Consider the following 15,361-nt stretch of genomic DNA (forward strand, 5'->3'; position numbering starts at 1 on the left):
TGTGTTTAGTTTAGCAATGATATTACATTTCAATCTCTATATGCTGTTTTTACAAACACCCATGGAAGTTCTTGTTTATTTTTAGAGCCTTTTGTAGTATTTCTGAATTGTACCCTAATTATAGAGTATATGCCTTTGCCAGAAAGTTATTTTTGTAACTAAATCAATATCCATATCTATTATGCATGATGTCAGAACCCTGAAACTTTTGTTTTCCTTTTTAACTTAAATTTATCTGTATTTTATGTGGACCACTTATGTACCTGGTGCCTGCAGAGGCCAGAAGAGAGCTTTGAATACCCTGGAACTGGAGTTTCGAGTGGTTGTGGGATGCCATTGGGTTCTGGGAATTGAACCCAGGTCCTCTGGAAGACCTGGAAGTATTCTTAACTGCTGAGCCATCTCTCTACTCTCCAATTTGTGTTTCTTTGAAAGCTTAATTTTCTGGCTGAGGTTGCAGGCTACGAAGCACATGTATCTCTACCACACCAACTCTTTGCTTCTGGTTTCTAGTTCATGTATTGGGAAACTCGGTTGAACTGAACCTGACAGGGTGGTGGTAGATAAAGCTTTTCTGTAGTTTTGGCTCTGAGTACAGATATAGGTTGCTTATTCATTAGTGATTTATTGTCTTTAGTTTTAGCTGAATTGGGACTTTTTCAAGTAAATTTACAATTTGTGTGTGTGTGTGTGTGTGTGTGTGTGTGTGTGTGTTCACATGTGTGGGGTCATATCTTTGTGAATGGATTCATGTGCACAGATGTGGAGGCCAGAAGCAGATTTTGGGTGTTTTCCTAAATTGCTTTCTACTTTATAAACTAAGGCAGACCCAGCTAAACACAGAACTTGGCATGTGGGTGCTGGCAATCTGAGCTTTGGGCATTGAGCTTACATAGCAAGCATTTTACACATTGAACCATCTCTCCAGCCCTGACAATAGGATTTTTAAAAGTTAATTTAATTTTCCATGTTCTTTGTTTTTAAAGAAGAACTGAACAAAACAAAGCAAACCAAACCAACAAACAAAAAACTGGCTCTGAGATGGTGGAATTGCAGTCTTTGTATTTGAATCTGAAGTTACAATGTGTGCCCTGTTGGCTTTACAAATTAGCTTGGAGTTGCACTTAGAGGTTAAAGACATATAGTCAAAGAGACCTAGAACCTGAAAGAAGCTCTGATTCGGATGTTAGTTTTGCATTGAGCTCTCCATTTTTACCAAATGCTGGCTGTGAGTTTGACTGTGGGTGCCCAGAGATTATGACTTAATGGCACTGACCCTCAGGGGACATGTATTTCTAGTGGTTTAGGTTGGTTATGCCTAAAACCTGCTCTTGAGAGCAGCAAGGAGCTGGTAGAAATGTGAGTTTGTTCATGCTTCTGGGAGGAGTAAGTCTATTTGTCACTTATAACTTACATTTGATGCAAGGTGTGTACATCAAGCAACACTTGAGTGGTTTCAGCCTCAGTGTAGGAGTCTTGGTCTAGAGGTGGAGGCAACACATCTAGGGAATGGGTGTCAATCAGCAGAGGAAGGAAGGAAAGGAACAGGAGATGCAAGTACTATATGAGTGGGAAATTTTGAGTGGATTATTCAAAGGTTACTTGAGTAAATATTAATGAACCCAAAAGTATACAACAGGTACTTTTCACTAATAAATTTGATTATTACTTATTTTATCATGATGCTACTTCTACTGACAATTACAGGAGAACATCCTTATGGAAATTCTGACTGTTTAAAAAGATCTTCAAAACCCTCTTGGCTTCAGCTAGGTTCACTCTCTGTTTGTTTCTCTCTTGATTCTTGGTCTGGACTGTTTCCTTTATATGGTACCAGAATCTGAAGGTCGTAGTTTGCATCATTTAAGATCACTGTCAATTCTCCATGGGCTGAAGCACCTGTTATAGAGTGGGGTAATTGTTAAAATTATTAAATTATTTTGTGTTGAAAGACAAATTGAAAAGGTGAATTATAATACCACCTCATTCCCTTTCAGCTGGGCATGCCTTAATAAAGACTCTGGGTTCCTCACACGGAGTGCTTGGTATCCCACACATGGCCCAGTCATGTGCCTATCTCTCCTATTTCTGTGTCTCCATCTCTGTGCACTCAGCAGCTGTTCAGGACTGAAAGGTTAAAGAATTCCTGCATCATTTCCTTTGGTTCTTCTCAGTGTCCTCCTTCTGAGGGTATTTCAAATTAAAAGAGCTGCCAGCATGTGCATGTGGCTACACTCTTCCTTCGTGTTTCATGTAGGTTTACTCCAGATGGGCCGGCCGCTCTCTAGAGTGGAATGCCTTATTTCATCCAAGCCGGAGACACAGTGATGAATAACCTTGCAAGAGAGGAGAGCTGGGATTTGAATCCAAAGCAAACTGTTTTTCCTAAAGTCCAGGAGACGCTATGCTGGCGACAAAGTGTCCTCTCAAGTGTTCTTGCCTCTAGTGAGAAAAATTCAATTTCTTGGAAAGATATGTCATCACACTCCTTCCCTGTGACTTTAATTTCTGCATCACAGTGCAAGTGGAGCGCAGAGGATCTGAGATGCAACACAAATTACTGGGGCATGTTGTGAACCCCAATTGTGTGGTCGTCAGAATATTGAAGAGGAGGGCTTAGCTGGTGGCAGCTAGAGAGCTGTGGGAGTGTCTGCGAACAGCAGGGAAGGCCAGGGAAATGATCTGCAAACAGAATGGTGATTTTTGATACTGTGTTCAGTCACCAAGCACAGGGTATTAGCTGTAAAAAATCAATTTTCTTTGATAGTGTTGCCGTGTCCCCTACCTCTTCTCTGAATTTAGGTGATGACCAAAGTAACTTCAGACAGTATATTGCGTGGCATATTATGTGTTTGTTGCATTTAGTTGCTCTGGACATTATAAAATCAATAGAGTACAAAGCTGAAACCAAACTTCAAAATGGAGCCTATACTTTTCCTATCTCCCCTGTAATTTCAATCAGATAAGGTATCTTAGTTTCTTGTCCAAAGCTGTTTGGAGAGCATGTAGTTTCTTACAAAAGGCTAAATATAATATGTGGCCAGGCTTTAATCTAACCACCATCTATTTATTTAGTTCATAAATGGAAAAGCACACGGGAGCTGCTAGGAAAGTAACATTTGAATTAGTCACCGCTCCTGCCCCATTCCTTTTTCTGTAATTGCTTTTGTGTATTATGATATTCTTACTATTTGTTCAGTTTATGGACTCATCTTCTTTCGATGAAATTGATATGACTCCATTACCCACAAATTGTAAATGAGAGAAAATGTACTGTCCATAAAGTTCACTCTGAGAGCGGAACATGATCACATGAGCATTCTAACATGTTTCTTTCCAGTCCTTTTTTTTTTTTTTTTCCTGACATGTGGGTTTTCCTGGGTAGTTGTTACAGTTCACATGTGTACTTATGGCTTCTGTGCATTTTATGTTTAATTATAAACACCGGTTATAGTGCAATCATCACCATCATATCATAGTGGCACCCTTTAAAGAAGGGATGAGAAGCATCTGTGTGGCCCGTTTCTAGTATTCATGGCTGCTTTGGGTGGTAAAAAGAGAGGGGGCTTTGCCAGAATTAGGCCTCATGCCATCTCAATTTCATTTTTGTTTTTGTGATCAAGCAAGTGTTTCACCTCTTCAAATCTAAGTTTTCATATCTGAACAGTCAGTAAATGTGTGAGCTGGAGTGGCAGTTACTATCATTTCTGCTCTGGTTTTTATAAATATTGTAGCATAGACTATCTTGTCACATCTAGCAATCAAGATTTTCAGTCTTTTTCTTTTGATAATTCTCTAAAGCTGGACTTCCAGTTCAAGCCAACTAAAGGGTCCTGGGTTTCCTTTTTCTTTTCTTTTCTTTTTTTGTCACGTTGATTTCCAAAATGACTTACCAAGTGAAATCACACTATCAAGGTATAAGTGAATCTGTTTTGTTTTGTTTTAGGTCAACTTTATGGTCTTCTTGTTAAGTGCAAAATTAAAAAAAATATTGCAATATCCCAATTTCTCAAGTAGAAGTGTCATATGTTTGTTGGTTTATTAAAATATTTCTTATTTTATAAACTTCTGTATTTTTTTCTTGAAACCCATTCTTTTCACCATGATACATGAAGTGGTATGAATGTTATTGTTATTGGCTATATAAACATATATCAATTACAAAGTCCACAATTATGGGTATACTAGACCCATGTAAAATGGTATTGTTTACCTATACCTTTGCTTTCCTCTGCTATTCCTTTTCTATTTTTGTTTCTGTGTCATTCTTCTTTCTCCATTCAGGATTTGTAAACGCATGTAAGTAATGGCAAAGAGAGCAAGCATCCTTGTTTAATGTGAACATGAAAAGGTAATGTTTTAGGGTGGCATTTTCCAAACTGTTCTGATGGGCCTACTGCTCCGAACAGCAGCAGCAACAAGAAGCTGTGTTCTGTTGAGACTTGCAGTTCTTGCTATCATATAAATGCTTACAAGAAACTCTGCTGTTAAAAGTGTGTTTAACTGTTCAACCCAGCCCCTCTTCTGCTTGTCTGGGTAATGAATCCCCATACTTTGTGGGGGTTTTGTTGTTGTTGTTTAGGTTTCTTTATTTATTTTGCACACAGTGTTCTGCCTGCATTTTTGCTTGCAGTCCAGAAGAAGGTGAGAGATCTCATTACAGATGGTTGTGAGCCACCATTTGATTCCTGCGAACTGAATTTAGGACCTCTGGAAGAGCAGCCAGTGCTCTTAACTACTAAGCTTTCTCTCCAGCCCCCATACTTTGTGTTTTAAGAACTGTGCCTAGGCCCACTCAACCTAACACCATGAGTTCAATCCTTGAGACCAATGTAATAGAAGGTGAGAATTTATCCATGGCAGGTGTCCTTTGACATGTGTACTGTGATACCCTGGTGTATGCTCCCTCACAAAAACACTCCTCAATAAATAACTAACAAAACTTTTGTTAAACAATTGTACCTATTAATAATTTAGAAGACACTGTCATGATAAACTCTTCTGTGATTAAAAAAAACCCATATATTCTTGTAGAATAAAATGCTAGTATTTATTTGGAAATGTTTTATTAATAATATCAAAGAAATAGCCATTTAATTATCTCTTTAAAGTATATTTATTAAATTTGCTTATGTATGCAAATATTTTATAGTGCTTAGGATGTGGGTAACAGTGAAGTTAGTTACTATGTTTGCTTGGCATGACTTATGTTAGCTACGGAGTAGGGTGTGCATCTCTTCTCACACTGTGTATGCTTTCCCACTTTACTACAGTCACAGCTTATGTCTGACTTAATAGGTCTTGGCTGTTTGGATATGTGGAAGGTTTCACTGGTAAATGGGCTGGAGGCTACCATGAGAGATGTTCTTTAGTAATCCTGCCAATAATTTCCCAGTGCCACTCTTGTTATCACTTTGTTTTTGTCAATTTTGGTAATTAAAGGCTTCTTTCCACCAAAAACACTCCTAAATTTTAAGACGAACTAATTTATATTCTTATAATTATTCATAGTAAACTTTAGAAGACATTTTTAAATATATCCCTCGACTGTCTTTTAGACTCCATGTTTTTCTTATTGGCTGCTTCTGTCCCTTTAAATAAGAAGATCCCTTGGATTTATTTCTAAGTATTATTTTCCTAAGATATTAGTTTGCTTATTTTCCTATTTTTCTTTTTAAACAGCTATAATATTTGACCACAAAATTTTCCAAATATTTCTATGTATTCTGCTAAGTTTAATTTGTGTAATTCTCATACATGAAACATCTCACTAAGCTCCTGTTGTATGACTGCCAGCTTATGATGAACCCAGGAACAGGCTCCAAAGGGCTTGTGCCCTTTTGTTCTGCTAGGGAATAGCAGAGGAAAGCAAAGTGTACTAAACCACTACATCTCACTTGGGAAAAAATGCAATTAAAAAATCAGCTAAAATATAATCATATCATTTCCCCTTTCTTTCTCTAGCCCCTTCCATGTACTGCTTGCTTTTTCTCAAATCACCTCCTTTTCTTTAGTTCTTATTGTTACATACATGCACACACACACACACACACACACACACACACACACACACACACATCCTGCTCAGTTCTCCATTTAATATTATTATATGTTAATGACTTAAGAATATCTCCTAGGTAGGACTGTATAACCAACTAGGGGCTTATCCTTGAGGAGGACAATTTTTCCCCGGGCTCAGAATTCCTTAGTTGCCTGTAGTTCTTAGGTTATGGTTAGGGCTCTATGAGATTTCCTTCTTCCATGAGAACATGTCTATTGGGGTTGTACTTGTTCTGGCAGCCATATTGTTCAGGCATGATGGGTGAAGCTTCCCAGTCATTTCTGAGAGACACAGTCTTACAGTGGATCTCCTGGTCCTTTGGGGCACCTCTTCTGTGATGTTCCTCAAGGCTTGGGTGCAGTAGGTGTATTGCAGTTGTCTTTTATTAACTGGGGTTGAGCACCACACAATCACTTTTTTTTCTGTACTTTGACTGGTTGTGTTTTTCTGCAATGGTCTTCTGTCACTGGCAAGAGCAGCTGCTTTGATGAGGGTTCAGAACTACACTTACCTGTGGACATACAGATAACTATTTTGACTACAATTAGGAATTATGCCACTTTAGTAAAGTGATAGTGATAGGTTCCCCTTTAAGATCTGTGACCTCACTAGCTCTATGTGGTTGGCTAGCTTTCTAGTACCAACAATGATTTCCCTCCTATTGAAGGGGCCTTAACTCCAATTAGAGAGTTGTTGGTGACCACCATAATGAGTGTCGTTATTGTGCCTTATGGTTAGTGTGCCATATTTGCCATTGTTGTGATTCACATCTGGGTAGGACTATTGGTTGCTTCCCTCCTTTGGAAGCTTGAATAGCACCTTCCACTACTATGAAAGCTACATCTCAGAGGTGGAGTTTTCAGGTAAGATACAACTTATGTCCTCTGGGTCTTGAGACTGAAGTGTATGTATGGTGTCTTCAGCAGTAAGGAGTTACCTTTGACCTCTGGGAGGCTATCAAGGGCAACTGTACTCCCCTTACTTAGAACCGGAAAGTGGGTTTCTCATGCTTGGTATTAGTGTTTTGTTAAGTAGTCTGTGGCTCTTAGTATCAGATCAAGTAGGATAACTATTTGAACTGTGTATGCAAATGCATACATGTAGATTTATATGTATTATATGAAATTTAGATAAATATATAGTAACATAAAATTTATTTTTTAGTTCAATACTCTAAGATAGTTTTTCTGGAAGGAAGATATGTTGAAATTACTGTGGTCTTGTATGATCAGAGAAAAGAGAATAGACATAACCTTGAAATCATCTACTCAAAGCCACTTTGCATCTACCCAACTAATATTAAGAAGGGAATTCTATGTTTTAAGCATTTTATAGATATCAGTCAAATAGGTCTTGTAAGAATTGTGTGAGATAGCTTTTATCTTTGCAGATGGAAACCAAGGAAGAGACAGGGGCCTGACTCTAGAGACTGCTGCTTCAAACTTTACATTGCACTGCCTTTCTGCTCTTAAATTTTGCTTGCTTGTGCCTTTGATATAAATGTCTTCTTAAATAAGGAAGAGTGAGTTTCCAAACCTGCACTTAAGGTTTTATCCACAGCTAAATGGGACTTCATTTACAATTGGATTCCAGTTCCATGGAAGTAATGCAAGTGGTCCACAACACCTGTCTTGTCTCTCACTTTAATTGGATCCCGTTTTACTCATTTCTCTAAGAGTACTATTTGAAGGGAGAGCCCATTTACATCCATTCCAATGATCACCAAACCCATGGTTATAGCTGCAGATTCTAGAATGTTCAAGTCTTACAGCTTTGACAGAGGGTTGTCACAAAGGTGAGTGACACCCAGAAAGCCCTTGCTGTGTAAAAGGAAAAAACATGGCTGTGCCTTTGTTCCTCGGGGTGACTTAAGAATCCAAGCAAGGCCTGGGCTGCAGAAGAGGTGGCCCAAGAATGGAGGTCTCACTAAAGGACACAGGAGAAACACAGAACTCTCTGGGTCCTGGGCTGCTCTTCCTACAATGCCTCTGTGAGAGGTTACTCACATTGAGTCAGCACCTCCGATTCTGAGGCTCCACTGTCATCCATGGAGTTTGGGAGTTTATATATGGCTGGCTGTTTGCTTTTTCCAATCAGGGAAACAAATTACACAGCAACATGTCTCCCACCTGTCCACTTATTCTCCAGTCTCAGCTCCTTAGAGGGAATGGCTGGTCAGTAAGATAGATATTTTTAGCAGCTCCCCAAACAAGCTTATACACTGATTGAATTACATACAGATTGATAGTCATGTATAGATTGATATTATTACATACAGATCAAATATACTTATATACAGATTGTATAGTTGTATATCGATCAAAATAACCTTATGTACAGATCAAATATTCTTATATACAGATTGAATAGTCTTATACATAAATTGAATAGAAAACTCTGAATCAGAAATGATCCAGAATTTAAGGCTATTTGAACATCAACATGATACCCTATGTGGAAACTTCCACACTGAACCTTACATAATGAATAAGTCAAAGTTAAAGCACAGATGTACTAAAATACCAGTTAAAATGGCCTATATACTATATGTACACAGCACACATAAAATCAAAGGAGGTTAGTGTTTACACTTGGGCGCCATAGCCAAGATATCTCATTATGCATGCAAAACATTCTCAGATCAGAACTCTGGTCCCAAGTATTTGAGATAACAAATATTCAATTCATGCATCTGGTAGTGTATATTTGATTTCAAATTATGCTATTTATAATCTTGAAATTCAGCAATGAATAATGAAATGAAAATATCTTTTGCTTTTATGGATTGATTTTATTATTAACCCAATTGTCTTGAGAAAGATAATTCTATGTCTTATTTGAGTGAAAGGAGTTCATTTTAAACATTATTTTTAGTTTTAATTCATTATTTCAAAATTATAAATTATAATTATAATGGAATATACATATATACCCTATATTTCTAGTGTAAGTATTTGATTTAGGAACCTTATACACATTTTTATTATGAGTGACGCATTGATACTAACACCCAGCAGTAGGGGCTAACATTCAAAGAATTCTGTCTTGTATTTCTAAAACAAGAAATTGCTCATTTAATATAAACTTATAGCTGAGAATAAGGGCATAATGTTATCTAAAATAGCTTCAGCTTATAGTAGGTCACTTATTTAATTTTAGGATTAGTTATCATCAATGATATTTAGTTCCATTTCAGCTGTAGTATATTAGAAGCTCATATTTTATAAGGTAAATGTCATAGTCATATATTAATTGTAAATCATTTCACAGTTTTTGTATTGTCTTAATTATCTTATGTAACAGAGAACCATTCTTGCATTTTAAGTACTTGGGCATTTCACTTGGAATATGACCTAATTTCTGAACTAGAACACTTTATTGGACTATAGCAGAATGGCTAAGGCTCAGTACAGGCAGGGTTCCAGCGACACTTGATCACTTCTGCCCTGGAGCAGAAGTTCTTACCCATCAGCAAGCATTAGAACTGCCTGGGGGCTGTGACAACACCATTAGCCTGTGTCCTCAAGTCCCTGAGGTTAAGGTCCATGCAGACTGGAATGTGCATTTCTACCAGTTCCCAGGTGATTCTGCTGCTCCGGTTCTCAGGCCACATTTGGAGGTACCAACCAGATCTTTTACTCAGATGTTCTATAAAGAGAGGAATGTTGCTGAACCCACAGGGGTTTACAAGCTTTTAGCATTTTATTCTTTGATCATGGGTTCTACTTTGAGTCTATCTTGCTGCCTTTCTGGCTCTCTTAGCCTTAACCTGGAGGAATTATCACTCTCAGAGAATTGAGGACATGGTTACATGCAGCCTGCAGTGTTCTTTTCAGCACCCCAGAAGAACCCACTGCCCTGGACTCTTGCTTTCAAGAGCATGGTAAGTAAGAAGATACATGTTCCTGGAGGCTAGCACAATCAGGACTGCCAGGACTAAGTACCATGTTTTTTTTTATGTTTGGATTATATAAATTTGTTTTGTGCCTTAAGATAATGGAGAAAAATTCAGATGATTTTGGGAATGTTCTTGCTTTATTACATGTCAATCATAAGTTCCCTGAACTTCATGGGAATTAGGGTTTGCATTTCAGTCTATTCTTTGTCATCAGTATGTTTCAGAGACATCTGGACTAGAAACTTTTCTGTACTTAGGAATCAGTCTTTCATTGTCAACAACCCACTCATGCAACATTACTATTTTATTTTGTACAAGTTCCCTAAGTTAAGCACATATTTTTCTGGTTCCATTTTTTCTGCGGCAATGGAGAATATGTATAGTACCTCCTTGTGGTAATCAAGAAGACAATAAATCACATCTTATAGGAAAGTAATTGGAGTTTTTTTTCAAATTACAAAATCTACTTTTACAACTTGACAATACATATTTTTGCCTTTGTGCTCTTAAATACTTTTAGCTTTGTTCTTTCCAAACTTCTCCTTTAATGTATTTGCCTGCTTGCTTGCATGTGCCAGGCATCATTCTAAGAACTTCATATACTATAACATATTGCATAAATGAGTAGATACATGTTATTGACATGGAAGGTTTCCAAAAATTCATTATTTTGCACAAGGATTCAGGCAGTACTCTCCAACGATCAGAAATCATTTTCCTGGTCATTGTTTTCTGTTTTCCTATCTTGTAAGGGTTCCCTGGAAATTATTTTTTATTTGCACTAGTTGTTCTAATATTCTAGTATTTTCCAATTCTGTCAGTGTTAGTAGCTTCAGTGAATACTGCAATTTACCCCCGACAGTCATGGAGGCTCAATATGCTAATTAAAAGATGCTGATCAGGAGATATTAAATTTCTTTTAGGAGCTCAGTTAAATATAACACAAAAATTCTGACAGAAAAGAAATGGTTGATAACAAATATAGAAGCAGGTGGCAGAAACTATTTAAAAGATCATGAGATGTCATTGTAGAAGATTAAGCAAAATGACACTCTTCTGAACAGACATGATTAACCCCTGGCAGTTTCTGGAAGACTCTTTGCCCAGATGGAGATGTATGTGATCATTTATTTGGGCACTCAAGTAGGTGATATGCCTGTTTCTGTGGTCCTTTCTGAAGCTGGGCCAGTTATGATGACACTATTTTTTTCTTGAGGTCCAAGTACCCAGAAGACACAAGGTATAGGCAACAGTCATCTCACTCCTGAACTTTACAAGTTCTAAGTAGAGCTGCAGTTTTTGCCAACTGTTAATGCAAGGGCATTTTCATTTAGAATGTAGCTGAGGAAAGAAAGGGATGTATTTTTAGGTAAGATATTTTCTCCACTGAATTCCATAATAAGGATGTGAGGTATGGGACAGAATGAATGCTAGTGTGACCCAGGACACTCAGGAAGTCTACCAGTTCTTGGGCAGGCTAAGGAAAGTGCCTCTTCTAATCTGGAATGGGCCTGAGGGAAGGAATTGAATCTGGCCCTAGGTGCCCTTAGACCCCGAGGCCACAAGGTGCCTGACTTTTCAGCTGGGTAAAGGTGATGTTCTATGTGGGTTGGAACATCTACACTTACTCTGTACAAACAAGAGTCAGGGATGGTGACTGCACCCATTTAATAAAAACCTGCTCCTGGGTGACAGCCTGATCTGATCTGAAGAAAAAGGACTCTGGATCTGTCACAGACAGCCTTTGCAATAAGAACTATGAAGATATTTAGTAAATTACCAGAGATAATACTGCTAAACCATGAGCTGCAATTCTGCAATTTGAATTTCATTGTTGTTTACATTTTACACAATATAAGATAGTATGCTGTCTTATTCCTTTTCTATTGCTGTGAAGAGATACCATGACCAAGATAACTTATGGAAGAAACTTGAAGTTTCAGAAGGTGAGTCTATGACCATTATGGTGGAGAGCATGGCCGCAAGATAAAAGGCATGTTGATAGAGTGGTAGATAGGACCCTACATTTTTTATCCACAAGCAAGAGGTAGAAAGAAGCAGACAGAAGGCGAGCTGGGAATTGGCTGGTGAAACTTCCAAGCCGATTCCCCAGTGACACAACTCCCCACCAAGAGGCCACACCTCCTAAGTCTTCCCAAACAGTTTTATCAACAGAGAAACAAGCATTCAAATAGGTGAGCCTTTCAGGGTCCATTCTCATGTAAACTACCACTACAGTCCTGGCACCTATAGGACTGTAGCCATATCATAAAGCAGAACACATTTGGTCCAGATTCAAAAGTTCCCATAGTCTTTCAATCCACAGTTTCAAAGTGCTAAGTCTCTTATAATGCCCTGTAAAATAAAAAGCACATTCCATACATACAACATACAATGGCACAGAATATACATTACCATTCCGAACGGAAGGAATAAGGTCTTAGGGATGAGCTATTGTAGCAGAAAAAGAAAATCAAAAAGCAGCAGGGCAAACTCCATATCCTTTAGCTCTCTACCTGATGTCAATGGACTTAACTCCTCCCTCCCAACTTTGCTGACTCCAGCACACTTCTGTCCCTTAGGCTGATTCCACTCCATGTGTGAAGCTCAGCAGCTATCCTATGGCTTTGGCATTTGCAACATCTGGGATCTCCAACATAATACAGGCTTCACTTTCACAGCTTCATATAGTGACCTCTTCCACCCCAGGCAAGGACTCTGCCACATGCCAGTCCTCAGTGGCTTTTCTTAACCTCAGAGAAAGATTTCACAACCCCTTCACTTCTGTATCCCTTATGACTCTGAAACCAGAACCATGTGGTCAATGCTACCAAGTTCCATTAGCTGCTTGGGATGGAAACTGGCCTGCTCCTTGAATTACATTTGCTTAAACCTTGATTTGTTGTTGCTCTTTAGGAACAGATAATCCAATAGGCATTTTCTTTTCACAAGTTGCAGGATTTGCTGGGTGGGGTCCCATCCTATGAGCATCAGTTCTTTAATTAGACTTCTTTTTATCTCTTTCAGCACAAACTGAGGCTCCAACATTAAATTTCCTGGTGACCTTTTTCTATTCTGGCTATACATTTTGTATTTCTTTTTGCCCTGCTTGCTCTTTTTCAGTACAGACCCATAGGAGGATAATCACTAATAACCACACAGCAGAGTCAAGGTCAGGCTGTCTTGAAGTCTCCTCTGAAAAAGAAGTTAGTCAGAAACTCTTCATATTCGCCCCCTCAGATTCTTAGGACAAGGGCAAAGAGCAGTAACATCCTTTGCCAAAATAACATAAGAATGGTCTCTAGCCCAATTGCTAATCTTATTCCCCTCTGAAACCTCTTGAGCTGGGCCTCAATGGACCACATGGCTCTCAGCACCATCTTCCAAGTTCCTACTGTGATGGCTCGTTAAGCCCTGCTGATGGCATTCAACTGTTTGCCCAGTCTAAAGTCTGACATCTTTCATACTCCTCCAAACAACTCCACCATGGTCAGGCCTGTGACAGCAATAGCCCACTCCCTGGTGCCACCTTCTGTCTTAATTATTTTTTGTATTGCTGTGAAGAGACACCTTGACCAAGATAACTTATGGAAGAAACTTAAAGTTTCAGATGGTGAGTCCATGACCATCATGGCTTGGAGCATGGCACTAGAGCAGTAGCTGAGAGATTGCAACCTTATCAGAAGGTGGGAGGCAGAGAGAGAGGGGGTTAGGGAGAGAGAGAAAGAACTAAATGTGAATGGAGTGAGCTTTTGAAATCTCAAAGCCTGCTCCTCAGTGACCCACTTCTCCCAAAAGGCCATGCCTCCTAAGGCCCCAAACAATTCCAACAACTGGAGACCAAGAATTTAAAGATAAGAGCCTATGGCAGCCATCCTCATTCAAACCACCACACATACCATAGTATTCCTACTAAGTTATTGTTAAGAATTTATGCTAATGTGATTTAAAGAAAAATAATCATTTTCTCAAACATACCAATGTATAAGCCTTTATTATATAATTTTGTGTCAGGTAACATAACACACTTAAGATTCTCTCCTATATTAGTTACTTTTACTGATGCTATGATAAAATATCCCGAAGAAAGCAAATTAAGGATGGCAAATTGTGGGTTTATTTTGTCTTGTGATTCTAAAGGGACAGAATGGATCATGGTGGAGAATGCATGGCAGCAAGCAGGCATGACAGCAGAAGCAAAAGGCTGCCTGGTCACATTGCATCTACACACAGAAGCAGAGAGCTATACAAGGAAGCCAGGCCAGGCTATGAACCTTCAAAGCCTGTCCCCCACCCCCAGCTATATACCTCCCCAGCAAATCTCTGCCTCTTAAATGTTTTATAATTTCCTCAAACAGTGCCACCAACTGGGACCAAGTGTTCCAATACGGTTGCCTGTTGTTGTGTGTGTGTGGGGGGGAGTTATTTCTCATTCAAGTCACACATATCTTCTCTCTAATTTCTTTTCTGACTGAATTTGATCAAATGTCATGTATACTATTAGGAGTGGTACCTCATGCATGTCTCTTATGTGCTGGATATTTTGTGTATGTTATTGACTACGTGTACAAAGTCTAGCACAACAAGTTTTGTTAGCGCCTCTACACCACAGCTGAGATAATTTGAAGATTCATTTGATGAACAGAATGAGATCCAAGCCAAGGCCCAACATACATGGCAGTCCCTCTGGGGCCATCTCTTCAGAGTCAGCGTTATCTGAAATGTTTGCAGCACATCTACTTCTGGTCATGATAAGGGATTTTTAGATAAAGAATTGAAAGAGCAATGACGGCACTTGCAGGGGAAATGATATTATTAAAAATGATCATCTTTTTCCAAGTATGGCAATTTAAGACATTCGCCCTGTGCTGTCTTGTTTAAGATGGTGTTAGCAGGAAGCAGAAATGCTAAGAATTGGAGCTGACATGGACTTTGGAACTGGTGTATATTCAGTTCAGCTCCTTTGCCCAAATAGATCATACTGACAAGTATTCATGCCCTGCCTAAAGACAGTTGGCCTGCTGTCAGTCAAATTTCTCCAGAGTGCATGGTCTGGAAGATTGAATGTTGCCCAACTCTGTGGCTAAGCATGTCATGGTGTCTCTAACCTAACATCACCCAGCTTTTGGCTGCTAGCTGTGTTGAGTCCGAAGGCTCAGGGAAGTCATTTGCTATGTCTTGTTCCAAATTCCTGCTGTGGTTACTAAGCAGAGGTATAAAAACAGCAAGGTTGTGTGGGAGCCTGCCTCAGTGCCTGCACAATGGTGGATGAGGCAGGTGGGATAATGCCAAGAATAGTTGGCCACAGAACATGTTGTTAGAGACCTGGGATGAGTGTGATGCTCCTCCATGCTGTGTTTATCTCTGTGCCAGGTCCCCTGGGGCTAGAATCCTTCGGGTAC

The sequence above is a fragment of the Cricetulus griseus genome, chromosome 2 (assembly GCF_003668045.3).
Source record: "Cricetulus griseus strain 17A/GY chromosome 2, alternate assembly CriGri-PICRH-1.0, whole genome shotgun sequence".
In the NCBI taxonomy this organism is placed as follows: Eukaryota; Metazoa; Chordata; class Mammalia; order Rodentia; family Cricetidae; genus Cricetulus; species Cricetulus griseus.